Consider the following 6,358-nt stretch of genomic DNA (forward strand, 5'->3'; position numbering starts at 1 on the left):
GAGAAAAAACGGAAAAAAAACATTGTTTTTTGTGCTTCTTTTTAAAATCGTTCCTCCCTTCCACTTTCTAAACATCTCTAAGAGCTGTGGGAGGGGAGGTTTTACTAGTTTTCTAAAAAAATCAACATATGTTGGTGAAGAAATTCCATTTGAAGGCACTGAAAATTAAAATTTTAAAAAATTAACAAAGAAAATGAGGATGAATACGAAGATTATGACGATCATCATTGATGGATGATAATCATGATATTTGCTGCCATCAATGTTAAGTATATCTCAATGTTTCATTAGCATAAGGTTGTTATTGAATTTTTTCCGTAGTTCTATTCATATTTTTTTAATCCTCAACGTATTCTGAGCTGTTGATACTTGGAAAATCAACTTTTTTTGTCTTCCCTTAAAATTTCTCGTTGGCTATTGCGATAATCATGAAATATGATATGGATTTATTTATCTACATCCATGCAACATATTTGCATGCCCACACTAGGAAAGCAAAAGTGCTTACAATTTCATTGTTAGTGCAGGCTGTTAAGCGACTGCTTGTAAATATTAAGTTAAAGGATTTTAGTAGTCTTATTTGAAGCTACACTGGTGAGGATCCCAAGATGCTGGCCAATTTCAAACATCTGCTTGATAGAATTTTTGTGCTCGATCCAGAGAAAAGATTGACAGTATCTCAAGCACTGAGTCATCCATTCATTACGGGCAAGTGAATAAAGATGCTGATATTTCTGATCCAGAACTGCTGTTGAGTAAGCTATGCATTTGAATCTTTTATTTAGCCATCTAATCATTGGGCATTTGCTTGTCTCTATCTTTGTCACTTGGACCAAGTGCAAGCAATGCAGACTTCTTGGTGATCGTGAGCTTAACACAGCCACTCTGGAGAGCTCTCTTACTTGGCGAGTCTTTTCAGTCTAATATATTCTATTTCTATTGTAAGATAACTCGTCAAAGGCATTTCATCTCTTGTAAATCATTTTTGATGATGAGCTCTATGAATATGTGTACACTTCTTTTCACCCCATTCTTTGAAATCCTCTTGAGCCTCAGCTTCTTATTACGAAAAGATGAGTTTTAAACGTTCTATGTATATATCATGATAATTCATATTCAAATTCAGAAGTTGGACCTGGATAGTCTAAGTGCTCCTTAGAAAAGTATATTTATTAGCCTTTTTGTTTTGTGGCATTTTGTACGGATCACAGTTCTAACAAAAAGATACAAGAGTAAAATTGTTAGATGCTTATGTGCTTGATTGGGCTGGTATTTTTCTGTGTTGGTGTGTCTTTAAATGGAAGATTACTTTATTTTTCATTCCCTAGATAGAACTTTTTTTTTTTTTTAAGTAGTTCTTTGGTAGTCCTGGAGGTGCTAATTCTGTCTTTCATTCAGGGCTTATGGCAGTTCTCTGAGGCAAATATAACAATGGTTTTGATGGTTGAAGACAGCAGAAAGAAGGTACCCTAGTTTGTTTGCTGGCTAGCTCAATAGTCAAAAGTTTTAATCATATGCCCTGGCCAGATGATTGTAGTGTCTTTCCAAGTGGTTGGTCTATCATTTGCAATGGAGCACTTTTGGGCAGTTAAAAAATGTGCATCTTAGAAGCATAGGTTCAGAGTATTCATTGCTCCCATGTATGTGTCTCCAGAAGGTTTCAACATCTGCTGATTAATGCGTGATCTGTGCAATGAATAGGAGATAATTAACTTTGTCTCCATAATTCTGCCTTTCTATAACACTGCTCCCTAAGCTGACATTCTTTTGGTGGTCCGGGAGGCTATCTGGCTTGAAGCACCTATTATTTGGTGAATAGTTAACCACTCTGTTTTTTTATTCTGCTAATGATGTTCCATAGCTTTTCCAATACGAGTTAAATGTAATTTCATTAAGAAGATATCATAGAGGTCTGTTTATTTTTTTGCAAAATTTCTTCTAACATGATTCACTGCCTTTTTATGGTAGGGCAGATGATTTCTGGTGTCTTTTATGCAGGGTAAGTATTCAAACTTCGGCTTGCTGGTTAAATATTCTTTTCCTTTGTGAGAATATCCGTGTCCTGATTCATTCCTTTTTGCTGCATTACATTGAGTTCTCTGTTTATTCAACACTTTACATTTGTATACTGCCGTCATTGACTATAAATCATGTTAGTACCTTTTATAATTTGACCTTATACTCTTATAGTTTCTTTTAGTGTTACTTCTTGGTTTCTTTCATTTCTTGCTTTCTTGTTACATTTTCTTGGTAGTTTATCAAAATTTATAGTGACTTTTCAAATCAAGGTAGATATTGGCCTTAGCCTTGTGATGACGTTTAAATATACTCTCATTTTCCTATTTGTCTATTACCTGTTGTTGATGTGTTTTGGTCTATTTGAATTGCTACTTATATGGGTTATAATTCCAAGTTCATCTTTGGTTAATCTGTTTTATTACTTAGAGATCTGCATTTGTGAGAATTACTCTCCATCTGCAACCAATGAACATTGCACTAATCTAGGTGTTGTGCTTTAGTAATTTGTCCATGATTTTTTGCTAGGGTTGCACAATGTGCACAGCTGCTCACTTATATTGCTGTCAGATGAAGCATGCCTATCTTTAGTGCTGTTGTTTATTAATAATTCTATGCATCGGATTCTGTTAGAGTCCCATGCTACTTTGTGGTTTTATCATCATTCTAAATACTTAGTGCAGCGCATAAGTAGCAATTTCATAGACTATGATAAACATTTACTGCAATAAATGATGCCAATGCAAGGTTAATCACTCCAAGGCATCCCTCACCATTTAACTGTACAGATGGCTTAGCAGGGCATGCTTTAAGAGGAAACTTTTTTTTTTTTTTAACTTTTCAAAATTTTTATGCTTTGAGAGTCGTCAGTTCCACCTCCAAAAACATGATGCACGGGGATCCTCAACCAACAATCCAGCCAAAATTCGATGAGCATGACACTGCCGATTTTCCATAGGCTCCTTCGTCGATCTGATTTATTGAATCTGTACTTTACCCCCTTTCCAACTATAGAAATTCTTGTGTCCTTTTGAAAGTAACCATATGCCGTTTCTCTCGTATATCTGTATATCAATAATGATTTCCTTGATGCCCAAATTCTGTTCAGCAGGGCCTAATAGGGCCATAATGTTCCTAATTACCAACCTCCTTCAACATTGGGAGTGAAAATTTTAGACCCTGAAAGGTGTTTCTTTTTATGATCATTGGAAGACCCTATAGGAAAGAATTAACAAGTCCTTGAAGCTCATCCCCACTTTATTCGGAGGATTGAAACTCACGTACTGATAGCATGGATATGATCTGTCCAACACTGCTCTGTTGTCAACGACACTGATTCAATTACCCATGAATCAGTACTTCACACCTTGCTGAAAAGAGAGTTACATACCGGGGAGGTGAGGATTAGAGATTGCTGAAAAGATGCTATGTCACATGGGTGCAGCGATGTTGTCTCCATATATATAATACAAAGTCACATTATATATTTCAAAGTCTGTAGTACTCTCTTTCTTCCGTGTAATATAGATACTCTGGAGTCTGATTATAAGATTTTACATGTATAACCTAAGTAGGAATAAACAAGTAGCTGTCATATATTTATATAGTATTATAAATTTGTAACTGTATAAGTATGCAAGATATATTACACTTTATATATGACAGCGACTTGTTTATGCCTACTTAGGTTATAAATGTAAAATCTTATAATCAGACTCCAGAGTATCTATATTACACGGAAGAAAGAGAGTACAACAGAACATATATAAACGAAAACTGGTAATACATATATGGAGCTTATATATATATATATATATATATATATATATAAGAACTGATTAACAAAACTTATGCACATTATACGTATAAGACCATATGGCATGTGTAGTATATAAAGTTATAAGCTGCATATAATATCCAATATTGGACTGCAAAATGTGGTGAAATACTAAGAACAGTATAAAAGATACAGAAAAAATTGAAAAACAGAAGAATCATTTCTAATAAAAAAAACTGAAAAGCAGACAAAAATGACCCCTACATGGTTTGACTGCGCCGGATTTCCTTGAATAGACTCTCTTGTAAGTTTGGCTGCCGTACAATCCTGAGTGGATGTGGAATGAGTTATCATCTTATACTGGTGTTCTACTGTATGAAGAGGCTTCTGTTTTGACTTTTATATAGGTTTACTTTTCCACTAGCATAGGGTCAATTTTACATCTCTGCCGCACACTTTCTCTTCCTTTTTTGCTTAATTATATAGTTGCCTAGACAACCTAGGCACGCCATGTGCACCTCATTGCCTAGGCCCTGGGGGGTTTATAGGTGACCAATATATAATATCTCAATGTGCACAATCCTATGGCTATGCATATAACATTCTTTCATCTCTTGAGAAGGTCCTTCTCAAAGACCAAAAGGGGAGGGAAAATAAATTAGATAATTGACACAATGTTGCTGTCCTTATCTTGGAGCACTATATCATTGGGGCACATTTAAAATCACATTTGGAGTCAAGCCTTAACATTGTCTTTGATGGCTGCAATTTCATTTTGGTGATCAGCCAATGGTGTTGGATGAAGAAATGTAAATGGGATGTTGTAGAAGGTAGGAGACAGGTTTGAAGAACTACATGAAACACAATACTAAGGAAATTGAGAGCAGTTAAGCGGTAAGCAGGAAATTAATAATGGCTAAGTAGGTTCCATGGCAGGAAGCATGTGATCTTTTGCTTGTTGATTTAGCAATGGGATGGATGCAGGGAATACGGGCCCTTGTTGGAGGAGTGAGAGACGTGAGACCCCTCAGTGAATAGATAGTTAATGTCATAATGTGTATAACTGAAAGGGGTTTCCGTATACATGTTTGTGACTTTCTTTTGAATAAAGGAAGTTCCCAACAACTGTTTCATTGTACGGTAGGCTAACTTTTGCCGAACATGTATATTATATAATATATTATTAGTATATATGTTATAGTATTATATATATACAATAACACGTATCATATATATTATACGTTTAACATATAATACATAATATAATATATTATATATTATACGTATACATTATTGTTCTAGTAATATATCATTAGTAGACATTACTCTAATTATATACATTATGCATTATAATACGTGTATAAAGTATGTTATACGTAATGACTTCTAATGTATATATAATGTTATATGTTTATTGTATTTTATACAATATAACATATAAATGTAGTATTTATTTCTTCTGCGATCCTCATTCATGATTTAAATTACTATGAGCTTGTTATCTATTTGATGCTTAAGGTCAATTTCATATTATGCGTGCAGGGGCTGACTATCCTTGCTTTCAACAAAGGGAAGTTCAATTCAAAGACCTTAAATGATCTACTAAGTTTAGGTCCTACTTTTGTAATAATGAAGTTTTTCGAGAGAGTTTACCAGTGCTGCTTTGAATTCTCTTGCGTTGTTTCTTGATGTCATTTAGGAGGCAAGGAGTCGGCCATGATTTTACATCATCTGTTTCCTTTAATCATGTAGGTGTACTGGACATTGTCATGATGTATGGGGCATATTCAACAACTCGTCGTTTGTGATGAGAATTCTTCTCCGTTTTCTTTGGTTTGGTGTTGCTTCAGCATTTGTATCATATCTTTATGTGTGAGTTTTTTGTGTTGCTGTTTCTTTTTTAATCCGAAAGACTTCACTTTGATGTCGCTGCACCTACTGTTTTATGTTTATTTGTCCTCTGTTGAATCATGTAGTCACAGATTGTCAAATCTAAAGTATGATAGTGATAACCATGCAGGAAGGGACTTCAAAATCCAAAGTTTGTTTTCTATAAGACCTACATCTTTGAATAATTGCATATGCAAGTGTCCAGCTGGCCTTTAGCCTACTCATGTGCATTCCAGCTTGTCATAGGCTGACAAACCGATGTGATCAATGGCCTGTTATGAGATTTATCAAGTGGATGCATCAGGTTTAGTTTCTCCATTGTTCTTCCCGTTGTATTTTCTATGGATCTTATTCATTTATTGTTGTTCCTAACAGCTATTCTTTTCTGATTTAAGGAAAGACATTATGTTGGACGAGGAATGTATGAGCGTACCACTGACTTTATCAGGTAAGTCTGTATTTTGCTGTGGAAATATCTTTGTCTTGTTCTCAAACATGGAATATTGTTTTAGTTTGATTTTGTGTATATGAAGGATTTTTTTAGGTGTTTGGGTGTGCCCATGACTAGGGTGGTTTTCTTGGCAGTTGTTTTGGCTTATTTCAATAGTGTTGTGCTTCACAATGGCTATGTTACATAGGTACGGGTACATACCATTTAAAAAAAAAAAAAAACTT

General features: G+C 34.7%; 1 long non-coding RNA gene across 1 annotated transcript; it reads left to right on the forward strand.

Moving 5' to 3' along the window:
• Positions 1 to 588: 588 nt before the first annotated feature.
• LOC116248697 (uncharacterized) lies at positions 589 to 1,965 on the forward strand. The gene is made up of 3 exons (XR_004171049.2): positions 589 to 941; positions 1,399 to 1,464; positions 1,655 to 1,965. It is a non-coding gene; the product is annotated as an uncharacterized LOC116248697 (long non-coding RNA).
• The last annotated feature ends 4,393 nt before the right edge of the window (positions 1,966 to 6,358 follow it).

This window comes from Nymphaea colorata, chromosome 2 (genome assembly GCF_008831285.2).
Source record: "Nymphaea colorata isolate Beijing-Zhang1983 chromosome 2, ASM883128v2, whole genome shotgun sequence".
Classification (NCBI taxonomy): Eukaryota; Viridiplantae; Streptophyta; class Magnoliopsida; order Nymphaeales; family Nymphaeaceae; genus Nymphaea; species Nymphaea colorata.